This window comes from Diplotaxodon limnothrissa, linkage group LG9, assembly GCF_057381915.1.
Source record: "Diplotaxodon limnothrissa isolate DT_005_m linkage group LG9, D_limnothrissa_male_GT1.1, whole genome shotgun sequence".
NCBI lineage: Eukaryota > Metazoa > Chordata > Actinopteri > Cichliformes > Cichlidae > Diplotaxodon > Diplotaxodon limnothrissa.
The window spans coordinates 34,955,355-34,982,593 of record NC_140604.1 but is presented as its reverse complement, the minus strand read 5'-3'; the positions used below and the strand labels follow the sequence as shown (position 1 = coordinate 34,982,593).

At 45.7% G+C, this 27,239-nt stretch overlaps 1 protein-coding gene across 2 annotated transcripts in view; it reads left to right on the top strand.

Moving 5' to 3' along the window:
- The first annotated feature begins 9,313 nt into the window (after positions 1-9,313).
- The window catches only part of rreb1a (ras responsive element binding protein 1a), a 52,102-nt gene continuing 34,176 nt past the window's right edge, over positions 9,314-27,239 (top strand). For both annotated transcript variants that reach the window (XM_085363131.1, XM_085363130.1), the window contains exon 1: positions 9,314-9,620. The gene's annotated coding sequence lies outside the window, so the exon portion shown is untranslated. The remainder of the gene's footprint in view (positions 9,621-27,239) is intronic.

Genomic DNA, 27,239 nt, shown 5'->3' with positions numbered 1-27,239 from the left:
TTGATTATTTTAATAAACATGTAACTTGGATGATTCAACGCTGGCGTGACCACAGTGCACACGTCTAATGTCGCTCACAGTGTCCAAGGGTTCGCTCAGGGAGTTTGTGTGTTCGCTCAGACACATGAAACATTAGAGGTAACATTGGTAGCCACATCCTTGTTTTACATACTGTTGCTAGCTTAGATCCAAATGTGATCACTTCAGGATTAAATAATCATCATGGTGAAATCAGCCTCTCAGGCTTACATAGACTGATTGCACAGAGGCCCAAACAGGCCACAGTGGTGAGTTAAGAGTTATAGAGCAACAGCAGCTTGTAATCCTGGGTTTGCAGCTTTTAAGGTGCTAATAGCTACATTTGCATGACACAGACTGTAGATTGGGTCATTGAGCCGCTTGTTTCACATGTAAACAAACTGTTGGTGCCGGCATCCTGCAGAAAACTCAGGTAACATGAGAGCTCAGGACAAAAGCAGAATCAATGGGTGAATATTTATATGTATTTCCATATTTATAAAGTATATTTGGGTGTGTTTTGTGTTTGTGTGGGTGGCTGCTGTGCTTTCACAGGTGATGTGATGCTTTTAAGAGAAATGAGTTTGTCAGTCTGCCGGAGATGCACGCAGTAGACTCTCTGCGGCAGAGCAGGGCAGGCCTCGAGCTGCAAGGCAAACAACTGTTACCTACAAATCATCCGTCACTATTGGAAACCGGTTTTTCACCCCCTCCTCCCTCCTCGCTCCCTGCTTTCTCCCCTCCACACCTCCTCCCTCTCTCCCTCTCCGACTGCAGACCACATGTCTGAGCTTCATGTTGTTGGAGTTTCTTTGCGTCTGCAGTCGTTTCTCTGCTGCGAAGTGAGCGTGTGCGACATGTGTTTGTTGCGCAGCCGGTTGGGAAACAGTGTGAGACGGAGCAGCATGTGCTTGTCATCCCCCCACACTGCCAACAGGTGTTGGCTTCATGTGACTGCCAGCCTGCCTGTCCGGACAACGCTCCAATGAAGAAAGAGGAGGAGGAGGAGGAAGAGGAGTGTGTAAAGTTTCATCAACAACAACTGTGTCAGCTCGCAGTGGCTGTGCAGCTCAGATCTCCTCTCTCCGGCTGCTCGGTCGAGCAGGGATGCCTCTCCTCCTCCTCCTCTCGCGCTCCGCTGGATGAATGGATGAATCCAGCCTTTTGTTGGCGATGGTTCGTTCCTTGGCAACAGCTCCATGGTTACAGTCCAATAAATAACATCACAGTCCTCGTCTGCGTCCCTGCATTTCAGGCCGGGATGCAGAAGCAGAGTTCAACTTTGTTCTTCTTTTATTTTCATCCTACAAAAAACAGTTAAAGAACAAAAGTGATTCAATGTTTCTCTTATTTGATGAAACCTGAGGGGAAATTTAACTCATTCAGAAGCTTTGATATTTTTACAAAGTTGGCAGCAAATCTGGACAAACATGATGCAAATTAAAGCAGAGATGAAGACAGCGAGCCGAAGCACCGTAGGATCCTGACCGGGTTCATCAGCAGCTACGCAGTTAAAGTTTAACTTCCAGGGGAACAAAAGCTCTTTACAATCAATTTTTGGCCCAAAATGTTTTCACTGGTGGTTCTTCACATACCGTTTTTATTCAATAGACAGTGTGCTTAAAGTTAAAATGACAACTACAAGATAATGTTGGTCTTCCACTGAAGGGAAGCAATGGTTCCCCTGTTCAGTATCCCACTTTAACATGTTAGCTTACAAACATCTGTTAATCAGCACTAAATGCATAACAACAGAGGCAGTCGGCGGTTCAGGTTCTTCTGTTAATACAGTTTGTTAAATGTCTGATATTAATGTTAAATGTAGTCAAATTAGCTTTAAATAAAAGCTTTGTTTTTGCTAGCGTAATCAAAGTGTGGCTCCTTTGGGTGGGTCCAGTTTCATCTGGTTCAGTATCTGCTTGTGCTAAAAAAAAAAAACCCACTAAACTATCTCGTAACTATCACATGAATAATGGCTGCATCTATCTAACCAGGCTAGCTTAATGTGCTGTATCTTTAACATGTGCAGAGATACAACTCTCAAACACAAAATTAAATAAAATCATTTAACAGCTAGCCCATGTTAACTTCCTTTACAAGATAAACTGCCCCAGCTGTATCAGTTAGCATGCTCACTTGGTATTTGACTTTAGCATGTTAGCTAGCAAACGTTTAATCAACAATACTAAAAACAGTAGAAAGGAGACATTGACTGACTGATAAATAAAAACAAGGTGACTCTGAGGCTCACCCAGCTGTTTTTTCACTTGACAAAGTTGCATCCCGACTATCAAATGATCGCACCCTGCTAACTAAGCTAGCTAGTTGTTGCTTACATTAGCTTAGTCTGCTGAATCTGTTTTTGTTCATCTACCGATAATAAAAACTTCTGTGTTTAGAAATAACCCTGCGATCACACTTTAAACTAAGTGAAAATACAATTATGAAAAAACCAGTTTGTCTGCCAGTAAATCTGGTAAAATGGCCCCAGGTGTAATTATTATCCTGCTAACAATCTCTCTCTCTTTGATAATCAGGCCCAGGGCTAAACACTCAGAAAGTTGAAGGCATGTGGGAAGCTCATTTTAAACCAAAATGATAAAGTTTATTATGGAAATCTGTGCATAGTTCAATGTGTGTGTGTGTGTGTGTGTGTGTGTGTGTGTGTGTGTGTGTGTGTGTGTGTGTGCATGAGAGGAATGGGTTTGTGTATGTCAGCAGATTAATTTGAATTGAAAAGTGCCCAGTTGAGGTGAAAAGCAGTGATTGGATTAGTGATGTAATGTCATTATCTGCTTTCAAGGCTCTGTGTGTGTGTGGGGGGGGGGCATACAGCTGTACACACAGTCACATCACATGGACTCGACTTCCTCTCTGTCCTGATAAGGTAAACTTGTCATTTGTCTTCAGGGAGTAATGTGAGTGAACGTGTCCTGTGAAGTGATGCGAGTGCTGTGAGCCCTTAATGAAATGAAGCAGAGGCTCCTGCTGCTCCTGTGCTTGTTTCAGCTGTCAACACAGCACTGACCTCTTTCTGCTTCTCTATCAGACACATCGCACTCGAGCACCGTCAGTCACATAACAACAGAACCACATGCAGGATTACATGAGGCACTGACGGTGGTGCATGTACCGGTGGCAGCTCCTGCTCAGGAGGTAGAGCAGGTCACCTGCTAACTGGAAGGTCAGTAGTTCGATCCCCTGACGTATCCTTAGGCGAAATACTGAATCCCGAGTTGCCCCCATTCTGTGAGTGTGTGAAGGACCCTTGCAGTAAGAGAGCTCAGTCTGCTTTGAAAGTCTTGGTTGCAGCAGAAAACCAAGCTTTTCAAGTTTGGCGACCACTCGCTGAGCAGTTTGCAGACACGTGGATGTGTGTCTCCCTACAGTCAGACATTTCTTCCACCTTTAAGATGATCTAAACAGCTGATTTCATTAAAAACCATACAGCTGCCATTCCTCTGTCTCAGTGACGGATGAAAACGTGTTGATTTCCTCGTGTTTCCTCTTCACACGAGTAAAGCTGATGCACTTCCTGCGCATTCCCTCTGAACAAACTAGCACTTGTTGATAATTGTGTGCAGAGATGAGGCTGTGCTCTCTCTTTGTGTCTGTGTGATAAATAGAAAACAGCAGCAGCAGTGGACCGAACTCGGACTAAATTTAAACCCTCATGGTTAAATTTAGTGCGAGCAGCTCGACTTCTTGCTCGCTCTCTCGCTGCATTCCTGCCAGCCCTCCATCTCTAGATACAGACAGACCCCTCCTCCTCCTCCTCCCATCATCCCCTGCAGGAGAGAGGAGCACACAGCCATCTCTCCTCCCATCACACCCCTCCTCCTTTTTCTCCCCTGCAGCCGAGCAAGAAGAGCCTCTCTGACGGTATCGGGCTAGTTCAGCCTGCTACCGATGATGATGACAGACAAGACTTTGGGTGTTTCCCTACTCTCGTTTCTGGGTGAATCACTTTATCAGGAATAAGTGATTCATGTGAAAATGTGAGTTCAAAAAGAAGTTCGAGGACTTTTTCCTGTGTGCACTCTCCTGTGGACGAGCGAGTGGACCTGGAGCCCAGAAGGGGGAAGGGTGGGCAGCTCTGTGCAGTGAGGAGAAAAACTCCTGCTGAAAGGAAAAGCCATGCTCGTTTCCTCTGGGAATCTGGTTCAGGTGATGAATCAGCATCTGCTGAGGTCCAGGAGATTCTGTCCAACTTAAACCTGTTGGTGTTGATGTTTGAGAGGAGGCTCTAAAACTGCCCCCTGATGTCCTGAGAGGGAAACTAAATGAGCCCAGCCTACCAGCAAAACCAGAAATATCAAAAAGCTTTTCAATTTCTACTTTTCTCTGATGACCTTTATTCTAACGCAGCATTTATGGGGTTTTCTTTTAAAACAAAAGAAGGTTCTTGGATCCATTCTTAGTGTTCGGTCTTCTATTAATTACTGTAAATAAAAAAATGGGACAAGCTGGATGTTAGCAAAATAAGAGCTAGCCCCATAGCACAGGTAAACTCTTGTTTGCTTTCCTTAGAAAATGATACTCATTACACTTATTGTCCTGCTGCCCCACCTCCAGTGCCATCATGTCACAACAGTTTAAGGGCCACTGCTTTAATCCATCAGCCCCACCCAACATACCCCAGAGGAGGTACATTGTTTTCTGAGGTCCTTAACAGTGGAGTGATTTGCACAAGGGTCAGTGCCGCCTTGAAAATGCGGAGCAAGTTTCTGTAGTGGAGAGTTTCAGCCTCGTAAAGTTCAGGCTCTGTGATGGTTTGACTCTGAGTGTCGGAGATCGCTCGTGTTTTATGACCTTTAGCTTGCCATGAAGCGCGATGCTCCACACATTGTATGTATCGAACATAATGTCAACCACTGATTTTGGAGGCTACGTTTTGAAGCCTCAGAGTTTGTGACGGTGCCATAGACGGTGTAAATCGTGGACATAACCAATGTGGAAGTGCCTAAAAACCCGCATTCTGTCAGAGAGCCTCCAGATAGCCATAGCTGTAGTTTCAAGAAGCTTTCCAGTCCTTTACAAGTTTATGGAAATACACTGTTTTTTTGCTGAGCCACTCACTTTGTGTTATATTGAATAAATCACTAAGCCTGTTTCATAAATCTAAATCATACCATGTTTTCAAATGGATGATTGTCTTTTTCCACGAAACTGCAAGCTCATTGGCTGATGAATTGTCAATCATAAGTCATTAACCTAATCTTCCTCATCACATCTGGAATTTTCCTACCAAGATGGCTCAAGCCTTCAAAATGGGACTTTATGAAGTCAGTGGGTGACACTATAACTATTTTTATATTTTACAATGGCTCTAGTTGGTATATTGTTTTCTTGGAGCCGGAATGAGCATATTTGGAAAAATAATGGACTGTGAGTCATTAGCTAATGCTAGCTAGCTTTGTTAGCTAGCTTTAGCCATAAAGTGCATGTTTATATTACGCTGACACAGATACCCGCAAATAACATTTCCATTCATGTGCATTACTTTTATTAGGAAGCAAAGAAGCTATGGTTCATTAGCTACATTTGTTAAGTTATATTACATAAATCTCTCACTAATGGTCCATTAGCTCGAAAATCTCAAGCTAACCTACTAGCCGCATCAGCCCCAGTAGTTTGGATTAATTAAGGTAAGATATGTTGCCATAAGATAAGTTTTATTTATTCCATCTTCAAAAAATAAGTTTGTTTACATGGTTAGATTTAAAGCTAAAGACTACAAAAATCCTTATGGCATGTAGCTCATAAGGTAGAACGCATATAACAGAACTATCGTAATAGTCAAAGTAAACACAAATTTAAAGAATTTGGTTTCAGGTGTATAGTTTTGCTGTTCTGCATAGCTTGTTATTGGTCCATGTTAGCAGACAAGCTAGTGTTAGCTAGCAGTAATAAGAAACTTTGGCCCTTTTTCAGCATTTGTATAAAACTAGCTTTATTCTGGCTAATGTTAGCATATCTGTTACACCGGACAGCTTGCTAACCCATGTAGCAGCTAGCAAGCTTAAGTTAAGTTAAGTTTGAGTCCTCACGAAACAGTAAGCTTCTAGGATTAAAAAGTGCTACTATGATATTCTCTACAGGGATTTTGATTATGAGCCATGAAGTTGTAACTATCCAAAGTAGATTCAAGATGAGCTACGACACTCTGAACTTCACATCTGTATGAAATTGAGCTTATTTGAACAAAACATGTTTTACTGTGAAAAACAAGTACTCTACCCATAATCCTAAATCACTCTTGCCATGAAAACTTTTAAACCCCTGAACTTCTGTTTGCTTTGTGACCGTGAAACTTTAGAAGCAGCCCAGGCAATGATTACAGCCAAGAATAAAGCACCGTGCTATAATGATAGCTAGCAGTGCTATCACTAGCTGTGTCCCCAAACGTAGGCCACATCCTTCGGAGGACCCGGACTTCGTGGTCTAGGTGGGCCGGGTCCTTCGAAGACCTAGAAAGCTGGAAGTAAACGGCTGTGAAATGTGACGGTCTAGCCTTCAGATTAGCGTCACCGCTGTCTTAGTAGAGTTTAATAAACTCAGCCGTCTGCTCCTTGCTATCTAAATTATAACAGGACCTGCCGTAAACTCTCGACCGTCTCACACTTCTGTTTAATCAGTTTTCTATTTGACATTTATTCAGCTGTGTGAAAGCCCCGGAGGAACCCACCCGATGGATTAATAAAGTTTTATTTAATCTAATCTAATCTAATAACTTTGATCTCAGCCAAATCGATTTACTCTGGAACAAATAAAACACCGAAAAAAGCCAAACAATTACATTTTTAAGTTATCCGAGTGACCTATATATCATGTTTAACCTGAGTAACAAAAGACAGCGGGGGTCTGAAAACGATGAAGCCGGGAGTCCGCTGCTCTCGCTGGCTCGAGTGACCATTGAACCCCCCGGCTAGCTATTGAGCGGGTGGGTAACAGACGTCTCCGAAAACGTCGAAGCACTTTTGCAAATATGTGATGTCTTGATAAACTGAGCAGATATTTGAAGTTTACACAGCTACTTTCTCGCCTGAAAATATGTTAAAAGTTTATTTTGTGACCCAGAAAGATTAATAAGAGTAATAATAAAAATAAGCATCTGCCGCCATTGTTGGAAACCAGAATTGGCTGGGCCGCGCTATGAATTCTGGGATATGGTGGGCCACGAAGGACACACCCGACCCATCCTTTGAATTCGGGGAAATGAAGGACGCATTTGAAGGAATCGACGAATTGGGACAGCCTTCGTCACCTGGCTGTGACGTAATCAGCCTTCAAATGCGGCCTCCGAAGGATGCAGCCGACGTTTTGGGACACAGCTAATATGACACATTACTGAAGTTACATGACATTTTTTCAGTAACAGTAATGTAACATGTAACTGTACTACATTCAGGTCTCCTCATTTTCTTAAATCACCATGGTGATGGCTTTAAAGTATCTTTGGGCTGGTTTACATCTTTTTTCTTTATGTTGTGAGTGTTGTGTTGACAGTTACACGTCTTATGTGTGTCCTCATTAGGACAGGGGTCTGTGTGAGCGAGCCTCAGGTTTATAAGGTAGCTGTAGCAATGCATTTCAGGCCATGTTACAGAGTCACACCAAAGTAACGAGTAGTGGAAAGGGTTACTTTCTCCAGGAAGTCATTAAGTAACATTATGCACTACTTTTAAAAAGTAATATGTCAGCCCAATACTGGTAACTAGCCTACAAACAACATACACAACAAATAATGAAGAGGATTAAAAGTGCCAAGGTGAACGTGAGAGTTGCACTGCATTGTGGGGGGAGTAGTTCATGTACACAGACTTGTAACTTTGCCTCTTTTTGTTACTCTTTTTTGATCCAAATCTAATTTTTTGTGTTCATGATTCACCTTGTGGCTAGTTGGCTTCATTTTAGGGTTACACTTCGGATGTCAGGACTTTTTTGAAGGATTTCACTTCCAGAGCCTCCCTGTTGAGCTCTGTACCCTCAGCGTTTATTCCTGTTTTGGGCTGCCTGATGCTTATTTCGCTCCAGGTTATTCGTGTGTGAGGATGTAGTGGGGTCTCGAGGCACTTGGGAGCTCACATAAACGTCACATGCTTTAGATTTTCATGGAAAGTTGACACACAGCATCCACAGAGAAATCAGATTTAAGTTTACAATCCTTAAAAAATAGAAAAAAGAAGCATTGAACTCATAATCAGTACGACTCAGTAGATTGGAGTTCTTTGAAATGAACTTTAATGTGAAGTGAAAATGTTTTAGTTTGTAATTTCACATAATCCTGTCCAGGTTTGTCCAAACTAAAACATGTACATGTTAAACTTTACCCAATGGTGAAAATAAAACATGGGATTATTTGAGCTTGAGCTAATCACCCACTATCGCGGGTCACATGACTGCTGCTGCATGGCCCTGGATGGAGCACAGAGGTACCTGCACGTGATTTAGTACGACTTTGACGTCTTTATGTGAACTTTTGAGTTTCTCCCCCACGCGCTTTTCTTCGCTTCATCCCCGAAAACAAAGTGACTACTTCAGCAAGACCTCCCTGGAAACGGTAGCACAGTCTTCCACAGCCACCTCCCCAGCTTCTGGCTGACCCTATGCATCCTCCCTCTTTGAAATCGCGTGCAGAGCTCTCGCGATAGATGAAGCAGCTGCGCGTGTAGCGTGTGTGGGTTTAAGTGGACGGTTTCTTATCTTTTTAGCCCCCGAAACTCCGCGCAAACGATAAAGGAGCGGCGTGAAAGCGGGTTTCTTTGAGAGAATCTGAAGCGAGGCAGGAAACGCAGGGACTTTCTGACTGTGAGAGGACACGCTGGGTGAAAATGTCAATACTTTGGGAACGAAAGTTGCCTAAAAGTGAATATTTTTGCGCATTAAAGCAGAAATCTGCGGCGCACGCGAGTTAAATTGCGCGCCGCGAGGCCTCTGCGGACTTTTGAAGTTTATATTTTTGGTTTCGGAGCTCTCAGGTGGGATCGTTTCCTGCTCCATCACGGCTGGAATAAGTAATCCAGTAACGGCTGTCCGTGTGTCTGTGCGTACTGACTGAGATGCTTGGTGGCCACGTCCCCTTGGAAACTGGAGACAACACGTGATGAGCTTTACTTATCAGGTTTAGCGAGAGAGTGTGCGCGAGAGCTACCGAGAGAGGGAGGAAGAGGAGGAGGGAGCTGGGAGTTAAAGGAGTTTAAAGTATAAAACATCTCCAGAGCGACATTTTCCTCAACACCAGTCGACTTTTTTCTTTCCTCCTCGGGAGGGAAGAGAGGAAGACAAGCAGCAGCAGCACGGGAGGAGGAGGAGGAGGTGGAGGAGGGGAGGGGAGAAAAGGAGGAGGAGGAGAAGCTAGCCGGAGTAAAGTTTGTCCAAGTTTGCTCATCCATTCGGAATACGCCATTTTGAGTTCTCTCCTCTGCGGAGCAACTTTGCTGCCTCTCGCACCCTTTCTTTTTTTTCATCACCTTCATCATCCCCGATCACCGCCGTTCATCTACCATCATCATCATCAGCCCCCCCATCCATCACCACCACCACCATCATCCTCGCCACGATGTCTCGGCGCAAGCAGCCCAACCCCAACAAAGTGAAGCGTAAGTGTCCTTTTCGTCTCCATCGCTGAGTTTTGGTGCTGTGCGAGTGTCTGCGCAGGCTCCCCGCGCTGTTTGCGCCTCTCGGGGAGAACTTTGCGCCTGTTTGTGCTGCCAGGGGTGAAGTTTGAGCGGAGATGTGGAGACGGTAAGGGTGGCGTTACTACTTTTCTCTCCTCTCTGGGCTGCTTCCTAGTTTGATGCGCATCCAAGCGGTGGAATTCAGCCGTGTGTGTGTCTCTTCCTCATTCAGCAACTTGTTGTTTTTCGACTTTTGGTGCAACTTTATCGCCCCGTGTGCACGTTTAGGGCAGTTATTCGGCGGTTTTTGCCTCGCGGGGAGGGTGTTAGGAGGTGGGGGGGAGGTCAAAGTCTGCAGCTCGCAGCCGGAGTCGAGCATCCATATCTCGGATGCACTTTGGTCGAAGCCTCGGGGCTAGTGGCCATGTGTAAAACTAAGCGCTCAAGCGAACGGCAACCGACGGAGTACTTCCTCAGAGAGACTTCTTCAAAGTAAAACAACCTGTTGCACACGGAGAACCGTAGGGGTTACCTCGCGTTTTGTGTTAGAAAGCGCTCTGGCCTGAAAGCGATTCAGACTTCATCTTTGAGGCGAATAGTTTTAACTGAGTTTGCTGATGCTTCTCTTTGTAAATGATGGTTTTCTCACCGTGCCGTGTGGCTCTACGTGCTCTTTACGTGCTTGTGGAGGTCTGATAGGTGCAAATACATCTAAAGCAGGTTAAATGGTAAAGTTGTTCATTTTATTGTGAAAATCCCATCACATTGCTTCTATATTTAACTCTTTTATGTGCGAAAGAAGTCACAAAAGCCTCCTTTATTTAGTATAATGTACACACATCCGCAAACGTGTGGATGTGGGTTTAAATCTGTAGGCTCAATAAAAGAAAATATAGCTTTTATTTTGGTGGCTCGACTTCCGCTAATGGCAGCGAGCTCGACGCCAGCGCGATGACCTTGCCCAGACATATTTAGGCAGAAAGGGACCCCCGTTCATTCACGAACCGGCCCAACACGGCGGCGAGGCGGCCGAACCCGCCGTCCCGCTCCGCCTGCGCCAGTTTTTGCGGTAGTTGGGCGACTTTTCGCCGCGTTCCCGACACTTTTCCACAGTCTGTGGTTACGCGCAGCAGCAGCATCGACGTGACGCCTGTTGCATCCACCTTCTCCTCCTCCTCCTCCCCCGTCCTCGAGCTCCGTCTTTTCTGTCTTTCGACATCGTCCTCGGTTCTAACTTCCATTTTAAACGGTAACCACCGGGCGCCCCCCCCCCCCCGGTTTCAACCGCCCCCAGCCCCAAACCGTCGACTTGGAGAACTTTTTCGCGGCGCTGTTAGCCGTTAGCCTCGTCGTCGTGTTTTTTTTTCCTTTTTTCCGCGTTGGTACACGACGGAGGATGCTGGCCGGGCTGTTAAATAACTCCCATAACGCGGTTTACTGTGTCAAAGAGGCGCTGTTATCGGTGTCCGGGTCAATGATTGATGGCCGCGGAGTTCGAGGAGGGAGAGGAGATGGACCGATGGCGTTTTTCTCGGTCTCAGGCTGGATTGGTTAGATAATGGTTGCTAGGGATTTTCTCTCTCTCTCCATGTTGGCCCAGTGTCTCTCTACCTCTGCACCTCCCTGCTGAGGAACTTTAACCTCACTGTAAGAGCAGTCTGTCATTGTTTAAAGCACGGAGGCCATCGCGGCTCTCAGATACAACACACTTTTATACACAATAAATGGACTTTTACTCTAATTACATTAAGTACAGCGACTCTGTGGTGACTTTATGGCGTTAACTGTAACTTTTACTCCCTTTAAATAGTTTTGGCTTGTATGTTTTGGAGCACAGTCCAACAGTAGTTATTTGTGTCCACAGTTCATTAAAAGTTGAATAAAGTCGCTTTAAAGTGGGTTTATATTCATGTGAGTGGGCTTGTTTTTGGTACTTTAGTTTCTGGAGAATAAATCCTTTTAATTTTCCTTCTGTTTAACGTTTTCTCCAATTACACTGAACAAAATGGACCCATTTTATGGTTCAGTGTTGGGTGTAAATTGTTAAGTTATAGAAGAAAAAGTTGATTTGAGCTCATTTTGTTGTCGTTTGTGTGTATCTGCTAGTGTTTAGCTCAGCCTATGACTGCTGTCGGCACAGTGTGGCTAAGATGGCTAACTTTCAGTGCTTTTTACAAAGTTTCGTAAGAATACAAAACGTGCTTTTACTCTAATTACTTAAACAGTACAGACTTTTTGGCAATGTGTCGTAACTTGTGAGTGATTAATAAGAAATACGTCCTCCTTTAGTTCAGCATCCTCAGGGGAATTTGGGTGGTGTCCCACTTTACTTGAACCTATTTATTGACTTTTGTTAGTATGTTTTGGCTTTAACATAATCCCATCATCGGTAATTAAGGCCATGATTCACTTAAAGTGGGTTTATGGGTGCTCCTGTGGGGTTTTCTGTAAGTTTAGCTATTTTTTTCTTCCATAGTCTTTCTCAGCTGCAGTTTTTTTTTTTTTTTAAACAAATCCATCTTAAGTTGAGGAACAGCGAGTCTTTGGTGACCTTATCACTTCCCGGAGGACTTTCAAGCTAACTTTTAGTCCCCCCTCCCTTCATGTGGTCTGGATTGACCGGTAGCTTGTTTGGCTAATGTTAGTGATCTCCACGCGGGTATCACTGCTTCATTTTGTCACTTTTCTTCAAACATTTTGCTGTCTAACGCACTCCTGTAACGTCTGTTTGTTGCTGCAGCTCAGCTCCGCTTACACAGACACACTTTAAAGTGGATTTATGGGTTTCATTAGTGACTTTGGCTTCTTTCAATGGCAGTTAGCGATGCTCTGTTTCCATATTTGTCAAGCAGTAACTATTACTGAGTTTTGGCAAGATGATTGTGACTTTACTTCTATAATTACAATCTTTAGTGCTCTGGTAGCTCTCTAAAAGGAAATTATGGTGATTTTGTAACACTTTTACCCACAATCAGTTTGTTTTTTTTCAACTTTTTTGCAGAAAGTTAAATTTCTCTTTGTTTTATCTATAGAAATGCATTTGTTCCCCACAGGCTCACACTTCCACAGAGTGTTTGTGGAGTTTTTAAACCCTGTGATGTTCCTGAAATGCTCTTAAACTGTGTTCGATCTGCTGAAGAGTGGAGATTTGGAGCATTATTTTCTGCAGTTTCTCACTGTAGCTTCATTTAAAGTTTTTGTTTTAATTGCTTTTGACTCTTTCATGGAAACATCTGTCAGCCCCGCGCTGCAGGAAGAATCATATTTGTGCGACTCAGACGTGTGTGTTGTACATTTATTGTGTTTTATGGCAGCTTTTGCCCCTGTGGGGTCACTTTAGTGCATCTGTTGGGTTTCTTGCACACATATGTATAATGCATTTGTAGGTGTCAGCAGAGGCTGTTTGGATCTGTGATCGATGCACGAGTTCAAACAGACTTTGACCTAGTTTATGGACATCTTTTATGGTGGATCGTCGGTGCTGAGCTGACGGCAGCTTCGTGGTAGATCATGTGTAACGAGTGGAAGGTTTCCTGCAACGAAGAGCCAAATATTCCCGCTGCGTTTGGTCCTCCTCTCCTCCTCTGCTGTGAGGAGGAGGAAGGATCCGGATGAGCAGTTAGCATTCCATTACGAAATTCAACACTGAGGCCGAGCTGGGCCTCGGCGACAGGCGCTGATCTCTCTCTGTTTCTCTCACGGACTGGCTCTTCTTGCTGAGGGGGAAATGTTACCTCCCAGCTTCACGGAGCAGCGGCAGCAGCAGAGGCGGCGGTGTTTTTCAGATGGAGATGTAACGCTGGGAGGGAGGCGGGGAGGGTCAGTCAAACATGAAAGCGGGAGCTGCGGTGCTGAAAACTTTCCTCTGTGGGTCTGATTCCTGCAGCTGCCCGATGGATCCATCATCTGTTGTTGTGCTGCTGATGTTCGACTGAGTGGCTGAGAGTTCAGCGCTTTACAAATTCTGAGCGCGAGCGGGGACATCAAAGAAGCGCATCTTCTGCTGGTTCGTGTTACTGCGTGCTGTTCACGATGGTCGCCGTGTCACCTGTAGAAATACCTACGCACGCTCATCCTGACGTCATGGCCTGGTCTGTCCCGCCTCAGCCTGTTACCTTGAAGGGTCGCCGGTCTGGTGCTCCAGGCGGGGCAGAAAACCAGCGGCCATGTTGAACAGACGCCCAGGCTTCACGAGGCCGATGATGTCACTCTGTCCTGGGTTAACAGCTCGGTTTCTTTGGCTTTTACTCGGGTGTCTGAGACGACCATATTAGGGACATCCTCTCTCTGTGACATCATCAGCTCCAAGAGGGGAAAAAGTGTCTGCAGCCTGAGTGTAGCTTTAACATGGTTCATGTGGCAGCGCGAGCAGATGTTTGTTTGGTAACGTTGGATCCTGTTATTGGGGCAGAGCGTCCAACAGGCTGAGGTCATCACAGCAGCCCGGCGGCTGCTCCTTCTTTGTGTCCTCGCAACAACAGTAAAAAAGTCACAAATCTTGGTGTTTATTATCTACACAACAATCTCACACGTCTGTATCACAGCAATAATAAATCCACCCTGAGGCTCTTCACTGCACACTCCTCATCCTCCTTTTCTTCTTCTGTGGCAAACGTTTAAAATGCTGACAAGTGATGATGTAGTCGATGATGTATCCCACTCGCACGCACACGCATGCACGCACACGCGCACACACACGCGCACACACACGCACGCACACACACACACACACACACGCACACGCGCACACACACGCACACACACACACGCACACACGCGCACACACACACACACACAAAGAGTTTCTTGTGTTGGTGTGTGACGGTATGCTCCATTGTGAGTGGTTATTGCTACACACACACACTCAGCCTGTGTTCATGTAAAGACATGATGCAGCATGAAGGAGGAGGAGTGAAACCAACTGACTGTGACTCCTCTTTATCTCCTCCTCATCACCTCCCTGTGCTCTGATCTGCAGTTTCACCTCCTCTGGAAGCTCTGTCTGATAAATGACACGAGCAGCAGCATCTCTGAACCCTCGTCAGGATTTATTATTGCAGCAGCTCAGTCACAGCTCAGTCACAGCTCGGTGTGGCTGTGAGCAAACCTCTTTATTCACTTTATAATTATAGAAAGTTTATAATTAAAGCTCAAATCTTTAATTGTTTATTTTGAATAATAAATGTTTGTGTGTTTATCCTGATTGTGTTAAATTGAACTCAAACACAATAATGTCGTTCACTACAAAATACACGTGATTCAGTTTATTTATTTATTTTAGTGAATAAAAATGTTTTTAGATTTAATTTTTAGAAATCTATTAAATAAAAGTGACACAGTGTTTATTACACGTTTGACATTTATTTCAAGAATATGTGTGATGAAGTTTTACATGGAAAAAGGTTTCAAACGTCCTCTGTGCTGCCATCATAAGTGTGTGTGTGTGTGTGTCTGTGTGTGTGTGTGTGTGAGAGAGCTAATGGGGAGTTTCAGAGGGACTTTTGTGTTCACAGGGACAAAAGTGAAGCAGCTAATTAATAGCTGTCGTCCTCCCTCTGAGACGCCATTATCCCCACACACACACACACACAGTCTATTGATTTCCTGTGTTTCTGTCTCGTGATAATTGCGTGGATTTGTCACAATGTTTCCAACTTGTTGATGCTGCGTCTCAGCCAATCAGAGCGCAACTGCTAGATGAGTGAATGCAGCACCTCCACACGCAGCGGGGGGAGGAGGGGGAGGATGTTACTACACCTCTTTTCTTTCCCTCTCCTCGGTGTCTCCGCCTCTATTTATGGACTCGCCTTTTTTAGATAAGATTATGTTTCCTGACCTGCAGCAGCAGGAGGAGGAGGAGGAGGAGCAGTGAGTTTGGGGTCAAAGTTCACTCTGAAACTGGACCTGCTATCTGCTCCTGTTCTACACCTTTACGGTCTCTTTGATTAGTTTAACAGCGAGTCATCAGTTAGTCACATCATCGCCGTTTGAACCAATCAGCCGGTAACGTTTGCTTCTCGGCTCGTTTCCTTTGTTCCCTTTGATTCGTCAGCGAGCCGCTCCGATCGATTGATTGGTTGATCAGCTGACTGACGCAGTTAGTCCCTGTACAGGAAAAGTAGAGGATATCTTCAAGGTTTCATCACCTCGAAACTGCAGCTTTAAACGCCTTCAGTTATCAATCAGCTGCTGATGACCTGATCGATCACTTGTCCCGAGAATACTCAGGAAAACTGCATCTGCAGACTTTTTCTTGGTTATTTGAAACTGATGAAGACGTTGAATCAGTTTAGTCAGAGATTCATCCAGTAAAACTTCTGAGGACCAGACGAAGTCCAGTTTATGTGACTCAGAAAACACTCAGCTGTCGGTGCTTCGCTTTGTTGAGCCTGTGACAACCTGCAGCAGCAGGACGTTTCTGCATGGAGTTGGTGGAAAGTCTGTCAGCAGATGACAGTGAAAGGACTCGTTTCTGTGCGTGAAGCTGATCGTGCTAAAGTTTTAGATCCCACCTCCAAAGATGCTCAGTTTGTCCACATTAAACAGGAAGTGTGGTCAGTCGCAGTGACGACTCTGAGCTTCCTGTGGGCTCTCTCTGAGTCTTCATCGGGGTGACATCAGAGTGGGGGAGGTTTGTGACTGTTTGTATGCAGACAGAGAGGTGTGGAGGGGAGGGAAGGGTGGGGGAGGCAGACTCTTACACCTCTGGGTGGACCAAATGGCTCACCTCCCCCTGCTCCTTCACCCAAACCTGAAACGCCCTCTAAAGTGACCGGCTTCACTGTTAAAATCTTTTTATTTTGATAGGTTCACACTTCCTGTCTTTATGAGTTCAAAGTTGTAAGCTTGGCTGATAAAACCGAGCCGCAGCAGACGGTGAAGACTACACGTGGAGGAAGAGGCGAGGCTGTTTAAAAGTGTTAATGTCTTCTCTTCTTTTCTGCTTTCGAATGAAAAAGGAACAAAAACCTGCTTTTCAGCAGTTTGTTGTTCACAGCACAGAGAGAAGCCGCCTCACGTTTTATTTGATTTCCTTTCTTAATCCGGACGAGAACGATGACATCAGCAGCTGCAGTCCAACAGCCCGAGTCCACCCGAGGGTCTGTGGGCAGCTGATGGTGACATTTACACAGAAGAAACTTTAATGATGTTCACGTGAATACAAACACACCCGTCTGAGCGCCCGAGAACACAAACCAAACCCTTCACGAGAACACAGCCGACGTAGGACATGATGCAAAAAGTCAGATCTGGGTGTCCCTGTAACGTGGCGGTACTTTGGCGTTCCCGTCTCATTGGTGATTTTGCATCAGCTCTATTCCTCTGGCGTCTCACTTCCTGTGTTTGTGTTTATATACGTTGCAGTTCTAGTTGTCTGGAGTGGTTTGGTTTTGCCGTCGTCATAAAATGTGACGTAGATCTCTGCGGGTCACCCAGACTCCGTAAGGAGGTGACGGAGATCTTTGATGCATTAATACCAGCAGATTAAATTGACACCGCTCCCCCACCCCGGCGGGCCTGCGCTCGTTGGCTTTTGGAGGTTTGATTCCTGGGAATGCGGCGCAGGACCAGTTCAATATGCCAGCCTTTTGTTGAAGCTGGCTGCTTTAAAGGCAAAGCTCTTTCATTAGCTTGACCTGAGCCGTCGGCGGGGAGCTTCATGCCTCTGACACATGCTCGGGTCTGAAGGCTCCACTGTCTGATTTCCACCCAGGTCAGGTCGTGGTTCACCCGGGCCACTTTTTACCTGCACTTAACTATGACACATATAAATAATAAATCCACCTCGTGTCATTTATGTGTTACACCTGCTTACCTGCTGCTTTCATACAGCCTTGTTTAAGGTGAACCTGCCAGAGGAGGAGTCATTCATACGCCCGCATCTCGGTTTGGTTTTTCCACAATAATGCAGAATGTCATGAAGAAACCATAAAGAACGCTGACTTGAGTTTGAATCTATTTGAATCTATTTATTTAAAAGGGACAGTGCAGTTAAACATAGTTCAAGTGCAAGACATGAGACTGATGTGCCGCACAGGTTTAGAGCTGCTGCTAATTTTCAACAATTGTCCCTTGTTGGGCTCACAATCTAAATAAATCCATATTACAATAAAACTTTTTCATGAAACCAAATTACATCAAATACAATTACAATTGATAGACAAAATTAAAATCATCAGATAAAATGACTACAACTTTGGTTTCCCTTTAACCTTCAGTGTAAAGGATCTAATGTCTGTGATCAGTTTGATATCGGTTGGAAGTGTGTTGAACGTCCTTCCTTTGGAGTTCGCCACATTTTACCGAGACAAAGGAAACTACACAGCAGGGAACCTTCTGCCTCTAAAACAAGACTTCATGTAAAAAATCATCATAGCTGATGAAGAAGCGCCGTCATTGGACGACAAACTGATGAGCTGCTCTGTGAGGCCTGAACACTGAGACGAGGAGAGGATGGGTGTCATTCGAGATGTGGGATGAATAGCACTAAAGTAGGACACACACACACACACACATGGGAGGAGGCCATCAAATGACACACTAAACTGGGTTTAAATTTAGGTGAGCTGCAGCTACCCTACACACACACATATTTGTACACCTGTCTTTGTGGGGACGTGCAGTTAATGCCTTTGTAATCCAGGACCCCTATTTTAATGTGTTTTTAAACATGGATCTGATTGTAAGATAAAGTCAGGACATCTCGTCTGAACCCTCAAACAGCCTCTGAAGGTGTGTCTCCGCTCACCATGGCCCACTCACACAGACCACCGTCTTTATATAGCGGTGAACGCACTAAAGTTAGCCTGAGTCAATATTACAGTGGTCTGTGTTTAGCTGCTCTGCTGTCAGATGCTTCACAAGACTGATTGTTGTTCACATCAGTGTTTAAGTAAAGTCTGTTTGGCTCATTTAGAGACATTTACAGTAAACCATCATTTGTGATCAAGTTTTCAAAGTACACAACGTTCCTGCTCTGAGAGTTTACTCAGTGTTGTTTAATGAGTGAAAAGTCAGAGGGAAAGTTTCAAGTATTGATTAATTTCCTACACAAAGAGGTTAAAGGTAGTAAAAGAAATCTGTGAATGTTTGAAAGTTTTAACAGGACCCAACAAAGGAGCAGAAAGCATCATTGTCGTGTTGGACTTTCTCTCCTGATCTAAGACTTCACATCTAGTGAAAACGTGGAAACGTGTTAGTTTGTTGTAGTAAACTTTAGTTCCACGTTTTTAGGAGAGCCTGACTTTCTGCCGGGCGTCAGCAGAGGAGCAGGCCTGAGGATATAAACGTTGAATCAGCAGAAACTGGTGTTTGTTTCAGCCGCTGCGTTTCTCTCTTACTCGACCTTGACCTGATGAGCTGTTGCAGAGGTGCGTTTGCGTAACTCTGCTTGTTTGGTGTTCCTAACCCCCCTCAAACTGTTGTTTTTAGTCACCTGTGCAGGTTTTTAACTCTCCCGGTGAAGCCGTTTTCTTTAAGCCGACCTTTCTGCGAGCAGATGTGTGAATAGTTGTCATAAAAGGAGTCGGACTGTGCAGCATGAAGCAGTTTTCCCTGCAGCAGCATCCTCTCTGCTCGTGCTGAAGGACTTTTCCCTCCTCGACTATCATCTGTGTGTTTTTGGTGAAAGTTTCCTGGAAGCTCAGCAGAAGATGAACAACATCTCTGACGTTACGTAACGCTGCCTCTCTGATAATAAAGGCTTCACCGACTCGCACACACAGAAAGAGGGGAGCTATTGTTTCTCCACTTCCTCCCTCTCCTCCTCTGCTCTCCTGATGAGAGGCTGCTCCACTTCCTGTTAACCCCTTCTCTTCTCGTCTTTCTCCTCTTCCTCTTCGAGGGATGTTTGCTGTGGGTTAGCATCTAAAAACTTTTAACTGGCGTCATCTTGCTCTAATGCAAAACTGCATTCAGAAAACGTTGTTTTTAGGTTGCAGGTTAGCTTCTCTGCTGGTGTTGTTGGTATTAAAGGGAATTAGGATTGTTTGTTCTATGAACCAAGTTAATTATTGACAATAATTATCAGATGCTCTCCTGATCTGAGCTGGTAATTAGTGTAAAAGTCACAGATGTGTAGAGATTGTATAAATGCTTTTGCCACGAGCGTCTAACAGCTAAAAACCCAGTTAGCCTGGCGTGGTGTGAGGCATGTCGATGTCCTGAGCATTCACTCTGTAGTTCTGCTAATTCAGGCAGTTTTTTGCCATTAAAAGTATCCAGATTACACTTCAGCAGCTCCTGTTTGAAGACATCCTTAAACTGTTATTTGTATCAGGCTAGTTTTGCATGTTTGGCTCTGTAAATATGAACATTTGGGGCTTTTTGTAGTTTTTAATTAAATATCGATATTCTATGGTTCTAACTGCTTGTTAAACTCGGATGTATAACCCAGTGTAAAGGCTGTTTAGCTAACTGTTCCCTATTAAAGACAGCTGAATTAGCCGTTAGCAGCTCCTGCTAGACTCGTGGATGTTGTAATTATTGCGCTTCTTCAGTTATAATTGGCACTTTTCTTCCTTACTAAGCAGCTTCATGGACGTTTACGTTCATGGACGTGAGGACGGCGTGTCCTCAGACAGCGCTCGCCCGTCTCTGTGTGCTTCACGTGTGCGCGCAGAAACTTTGGTGCTTCAAACCGCGAGTGGCCCGTCAGTCTTTGAGGCATAAAATCATAAAAGTGCAGATAAGCTGCTCCAAGCATCCTCCTCCTCCTCCTCCTCCACCTCGCGCCTTTCATCTGCTCGGCCCCCACCCTCCTCTAAACGTCCTCCTCGCCCTCCTCCCTCCATCCGCCGTGACATTCTTTCACAGTCGAGGCGCTCGGACTTTGTACTCGCAGTAAATACGGCTTTATTTGCTGTGAACAGGGTGAAGGTGTGTGTGTGTGTGTGTGTGTGTGTGTGTGTGTGTGTGTGTGTGTGTGTGTATCAGCCATCACACACGCGCTGCAGTGGTAGTTAGCTTCACAAGCTGCTTATCAGCAAGACGCTCTCACCACACCCACACACACACACACACACTCAGAACTGCTGGCATCCCATACAACAGGTCTGTCCTCCACCCCTCCTCCAGCCATCTATCCATCCATCAGCTCCTCTTCACTGTGAGGCAGCTCCACCCTGCAGCGCGTTCAGCAGAGCATCCAAACACATTTTTCTTCACAAACATGAGCTCGATAAAACAATCTGAGAAAACAGGAAGGACTCGCTCCTCTTCAAAATAAAACTCAGAGAAAGTCATTGGACATCTTTAAAGCAGACGGTCTTGTATCAGAGGCCGTCCTGTTTTACCTCTTATATTTAAGTGTCAGGTAACAGACGGGAACAGTAAAAAGGGAAAGCCTTCACAAATACCATGAAACTGAAACTGGTGAATGTAAAGGCTGAAAATCAAAGTCATTTTCTATAGAGGAAGTCATGTGATGTAGTGGAAAGCAAGCGTCTGTTGTTGCTGTCAGAGTTTGAGGAAATTGTTTGACATTTCTTTGGGTGTAAAAATGTCTCGTTGCTGAAGATGACGTGTTTCAGTCCCGAAAACAAGAGTTTCATGAATAAAGTTTATATTGAAGGAAGAAAAGGTTCCTTTAATCGTGTGACTTCTTCGTTGGTGTAAAGTTGTGAAGATAAAGGTGACCTGCAGTCCTAGAAACGAGCATTTTCTAAACTGAGTTTTGTGCTGGAAACCTCTCTGGGCTTGAATCTCAGCATCTGTTGGTGTAAAAGTTAAAGACAGGAAACCGTTAAACTGTTAAAAAACGAGCGTTTTCGTAGGAGACTTTTGTGTTAGCGAGAGGTAACTTTGTGTCTTAATACTGTCAAACATGAGCCTTGTTTTTCTAACTTTGTGTGGCTGTAAGTCCTTACAGTGGTAAACATTCAGCAAAGCTGTTATTTGTTGCTGTGAGGCTGTCGTGGTGGCGACGATTTGCAGCTTTAAAGCTCTCTAAGTGTCCCACGTATCTAAAAATGAGCATTTTCTGAGTAGAGTCTGGCAGTGGAGGCAGAGTTGATGCTGTGAAAGTTAAAGGCAGAGCAGCGAGTTTAATGTTTGACCTTGTTGTTGGTGCGAGCGGCGATGATCTCTGAGCTCGCCGTCTCATGGAGGAAAGAGTTAACTGATGCAGCCTGCAGAGTCTTCCCCCTCTCTCTCTGTGCTCTGACTGCTGCTCGCTCGCCCCCCCGCTCACCTTTTCTTGCTGACTAAACAGTTTTGTCAGCTGGCTGCTGCTGAGGATTGGGGAGGAGGGGGAGGAGGGGGAGGAGGAAGAGCGCGAGCATGCAAATAACCGTGGCGGTTAAATCAACAAAGGTAGATTGAGTTTTAACCGCAATCACTACCCCGGTCACTTCAGGAAAGAGTGTGTGTGTGTGTGTGTGTGTGTGTGTGTGTGTGTGTGTGTGAGAGAGAAATGCTCGTTTAGCTGGCACTGTGGGGACCGGTGTTAGATTTAGACTGAGTGAGGTCCTGAAGGTCGGGTTCAGGGTGGTGGCTCGTGTTCAAGTAAGGAGCTAAGGAAAGACGTCCATCCTTTGTTTACACTCTTCTTTCTTTACTCCTATTCCTCCTTATTTCCTGTCCTTGCTGCCTAGTACAGTTATCATACCCCGTTTCTTTGTTGCATCCCCGTCTTCCCTCCTTGTTTGTCTCCTCCTTTTCTCTCCTTGTTATTTCCTTGATTCTTCTTCTTTTTATTGGCCTTTCTCTCCTTAGTTTGCCTCCTTATCTCCTTGTTTCTGTCCCCTTTCTGTTGGCCCTCCAAGTTTTTTTCTCATAGTTTCATTTCCTCCTTTTTGGGCCCTTCTGTGTTTCCTCTGTGGCTCAGTCTTGTCTCCTCGTTTTCTTTTCCATCTTTCGTTCTTGTTCTCGTTCTGTCTTTTTGGCCTCTTTGCATCCTTGTCCACGTCTCCTTGTGTTGTTCTCTCTGTGTTTGTCTCCTTTTTTCATGCACCCTCACCTTGTTTCCTCTCTTGGTTTCCTTACTTTGTTTCTGGCTTCTTCTCCTTGGTTCCTTTGTTTCCTCATTTCCTACCCTCTTTCCTTTTTCTTTCCTGTTTCTTGCATCCTCTTCTACTTTTGACCCCTCCCCCTTTCTGCCTTTCTCTCCTTGTTTCCTTAGTTTGATCCTTTTCTGTCCCCTTGCATCCTCAGGTCAGTTGTCCTGTGCTTGGCCCTCCTGCAGATGTTGTCAGGTGAAGCAGCGGTTTACACAGTGTGTGTGTGTGTGTGTGTGTGTGTGTGCGCGCGCGCGTTGTTGTTGTTGTTCCGGTGAATGGAGCCTTCACAGCCGTCCTCCATAATCCCGGTAATCTGACTGTTAGCTGTAATCTGACTCACACATGCACACACACACACAGGCTCCGCCCTGCTGTGAACAGGTACCGCTGTTTGTTCTGCAAACACAGGACACGCCTCGTTGCCATGGCAACTGCAGCACCGACATGCCCCCAGACTTTTTTCTTTTCTGGACTCGAGCAGGTGACGTCCACGTTTACCTGCACGTGCGATCGAGGAGGAGGGTTAGAGAGGTCCTTGCCTCCTCCTCCACTTTGTCTTGTTTCCTCTCCTTGCATCCTTCCCTGAGCTCTGCTGCCGTCGTCTTTAACGCCACCGTCACAGATGATAAAGTTTGGTTCAACCAGCGCCTGATTTAATTTCATTTAACTGTTACTGAAGCCTGATGATGTCATCATTACAGACTGTACATAAAAGACAGACTGAGTGATGAGTGAGCCTGCGAGTTTTGCTATGTTTCCATGGTTACCAGTTTTGGGGCAGTTACACATCTAAAAAAAAATAAATGAACTGAATGTTGAAAAACAGATCATCCATCCACAGCCACAGGGGGCGGAGCCTGTCCCAGCTGGGTCTCAGGTCAAATGTCCGAGTCGACACAGGCGGTTTTTCAGGTTTCTGCCTGTTGTTAGAAAAACAAGGAGCAGTTTTCATCATCGAGTCATCGTTTCCATCAGTTTTCACATTAAAATAGAGGAGAGACTTCATCCAGATCACTCCTCCTCCTCCCAGGGCTCGCAAAATCGCTAGCCCGGCGTCCCAGGGCTAGCGATATCTCCGATCAGGCGACCAAAATCTATCTCAGCCCCGCCCGTCGGGCTATCGACCGGAGATATCGCTAGCTAGACGTCGGGCTAGCGAGCCCTGCCTCCGCTGCTATTCTTCATCTTGCTTCTCCTTATTTCTGTGCTTTTATTTTGAAGTGACAATATTTACAGTTACTGATCTCACTCACACACACACACACACACACACACACACACACACACACACACACACGTTGGTGTTGATGAAGTAATTTGGAGGACAGGGTGTGTGTGTGTGTGTGTGTGTGTGTGTGTGTGTGTGTGTGTGCTCTCAGGTGTGACTTGGGGGTTGTGGCAGTAGGTGTGCCCACCCGACTCCATTCAGCTTTCAGAGCAGAATAACAATAAACCCTCCCATGGGAAAGTGCTGGTGTCACACGCACACACACACAGCTTTGTGTGTGTTGCCCCTCAGGCAGACACACAAAAGGCCTCTGAGTCTTTTCATGCAGCTGAAACCTGGTCTTCATCAGCACCACGCCCTGCACACACACACGCACACACACACACACACACACACACACACACACACACACACGATGACGTTTTTTCTTCTTTGTCGTTCGGCTGTTTCTCATCCTTGTTTCCTCTCCTGTCTCCTTTTTCCTGCTCTCTCATCACCTCAGGTCTCTCCTTTGTCTCCTTGTCTAACCTCCTTTTTTCTCCTCCTGGTTTAATGAACGACTTTCTTCTTCTTTTCTTTTTGCATCCGTCTCTCCGTCGCTGCCTTCTTCTCATTCTTCACCTCTGACTTCTTTGTGTTCTTCTTTTTTATTTTTGAAATCTTCAGTCTTCTTCCTGCTGCCTTCTTCATCCTGTTTCTTCATCTTTAGCTCTTCACATTTTTCGGCCTATCCCCCCTCCTCGTTCTTCTCCTCCCCCTGCGGCTTCTCTTCCTCATTCCTTTGCTTCGCCGCCTTCGTCTCTTCCTTCTGCTTCATTCCTCTTTGTTGGAGCCTGGATGCTCACCAGTTTCCTCACCAAGAAGAACAACCTAAACGTGCAGAAAGTCTGAAAGACATAAAATGAATCTTCTCCAAATGAGCAAAAGCTGAACGTGTTCAGTGAGTAGTTGTAGAGTGGAGGTGAGGATGAGTGTGAAATGTTTCATCTGTCGACAGGTTTTATTGTGAAAACCTTGAGCTCGATCGACTCGTCCGTTCTGTTTGTAACGCAGAATAAAAGCTGCAGTTGCTCGCATGATTTGACGTGAAAACACACGCACACACTCTGCAGGCTGGTGTGTGTGTCGCCTTGAGGCCTCGCTGCATGCTCAAACAAGCTAAAGCCAGTTTGAGCTCTGAACTTATTGAGCAGAGGCTCGTCCTGTATTTCAGGTGATGAAAGAGCTGTGAGGGTTTGCACACAGGGAGATGTGGAGGAGGAGGAGCGACTCCTGCAGGAGTCCTCTGTCAGGTCACTGATAGGTTTTACATCCTTCCCAGCATCCGCAGACACCTGAGCGCCGCCGAGGCTCCTCCTCATCCCTGTCGGCCTGCAGGAAGCAAACTCCAGGTAACGTTTAGATCCCAGGTGTGCAGCTGGTCAGAATCGTAGACCGGGACAACGACCCAAACGCCTTTGTTACTCGTGTTAAAGTCACAGAAAACAAAGAAACGGCGTTTTCACCCGTCTGTCTGCTCGTCTGCGTGCAGCAGAGCGTCTTCCTTCCCGTCTGTCTGCTCCCATTGTTCTCTTTTCTTTCTTTGAACGACGCCACTCCTGCCTGACGGCGAGCCTTTCACTCCACCTTCGCCTCTGTAAACACATTTCAGGCCCCTTCCAGGACAGGACGGCCTATCAGGAGCGAACAGGCCCCTTTATCCCCTTTATCCTGAGTGGGTGTGGACACATTTAAATTAGGACGAATAAACAGACTTCAGGTAGCGTCCCGTCAGGGCCGCAAAGGACAGAACACAGAACAAGCAGTTTAGATGGACGACAGCACCAACAGTCGTGCTCTCAGAGACCACAGGACACACTGAGACAGTGTTGCAAAGAAAACTGAAATGACCCGAAGGGGCCAACAAACCAACTGAATCATCAGTGAGCCATAAATTACAAAAAGAATGTCAAACGACTGAAAACAGACCAAACAGGAGAAAAACTGCTTTTAAAATGTGAAATAACTTCAGATGAAGACGTGAGATCCAAAACTGCCACGAAGCAGCAAACGCCCGGTGAGACTGCAGAGAGCTCTGACATGGAACCGTGAAGCAGCCACAGAACAGCAGTTTGGTTTTTGGGACGGCGAGTCGTCTGCAGAGGATTTACATCACAATGCAACGATACACGTGCGCCCGAGGCGGCGAGCTCCGAGAAGGACGACGGGCACGACAAAGAGTAACCGGCCACGAAGAGGTGTGGAACGGGTCAGGACAGTCAGAGTAATCAGAGTATTCGGTCCACTTAGAGAAAGATTTGAGGGCCGGTGATTTTGTTGGGCTCGGGCTGAAACCTGCTCACTTTTCTGTCATCAGCTGAACATCTGGACTGGCATCCGTAAACCAACCAGCTCGTCTCTGCAGGGAGAGCAGCACACGACCCTCTGCTGTGTTATGGATGTGGCCAGCTGTGTGTGTGTGTGTGTGTGTGTGTGTGTGTGTGTGTGTGTGTGTGTGTGTGTGCGCCTCCTCCCACTCCAACACACACCAGTGTCTGTCAGCCTGCAAATATGTGGGCTGTGTGTGTGGGTGCATTTTTGTGTTGTTCACACGCAGACGTAACACTTCCAGTTGTGTGAGCAGGCGGCGTGTGTGTGTGCACGCCAGCTGCTGTGTGTGCGCGCGCGTGTGTGTGTGCAATGAATGTGTTGCTTGTTGAGCAGAGAGACAACTGCTGGATGTTGGAGGAGTCGTCTCTGTGAGGACGGAGAGACTGAGGAGGACTGAAGTGATGGAAAGACGGGAGAAGGAGAGACTGAGAGGAGACGCTCGGCGGCTCAGAGGGAGAATAAAGTGCAGTTAAAGTTTAGAGGGTGTGAGGAAGGACGCGTTAATGTGTGTCAGGACGGGTTAGATCAGTTTGGCTGAACATTAAGACTGAGAGCCGGGAGCAAAGTTCAGCTGAAGGACTCGTGTTCTCCAGCCTGTTAAGTAAATGAGACCAAGACGCTCGGCAACAACCAGGAGACGCAAAAAGACGGAAAATAAGGAGCAGACGGACTCCAGGGGACTCCAGGGGACTCCAGGGTGCAGCAAAAAAAAAGATGGAGAATTTTGTCAAACGAGTGAGGCAAAGCAACAAAAACACCAGAAATGTTTAAATCGACACCACAAATGAACAAAACGACACAAAACTAGGTGGAAAAAAATGATTACATTTAAAAAAAGTAACAAGTTTTCATACAAAACAACAAAAATGCAAAAACTAAATGTTTCAAATCACCTGAACAAAGCATCCTATCACAGCTCCACCTGAACCAGACGCCGCTGTGCCTAATAAACTGGACACTGAGCTGTGTGTCGGCATGACACGCTAACATCTGCTCGCCGCCGTC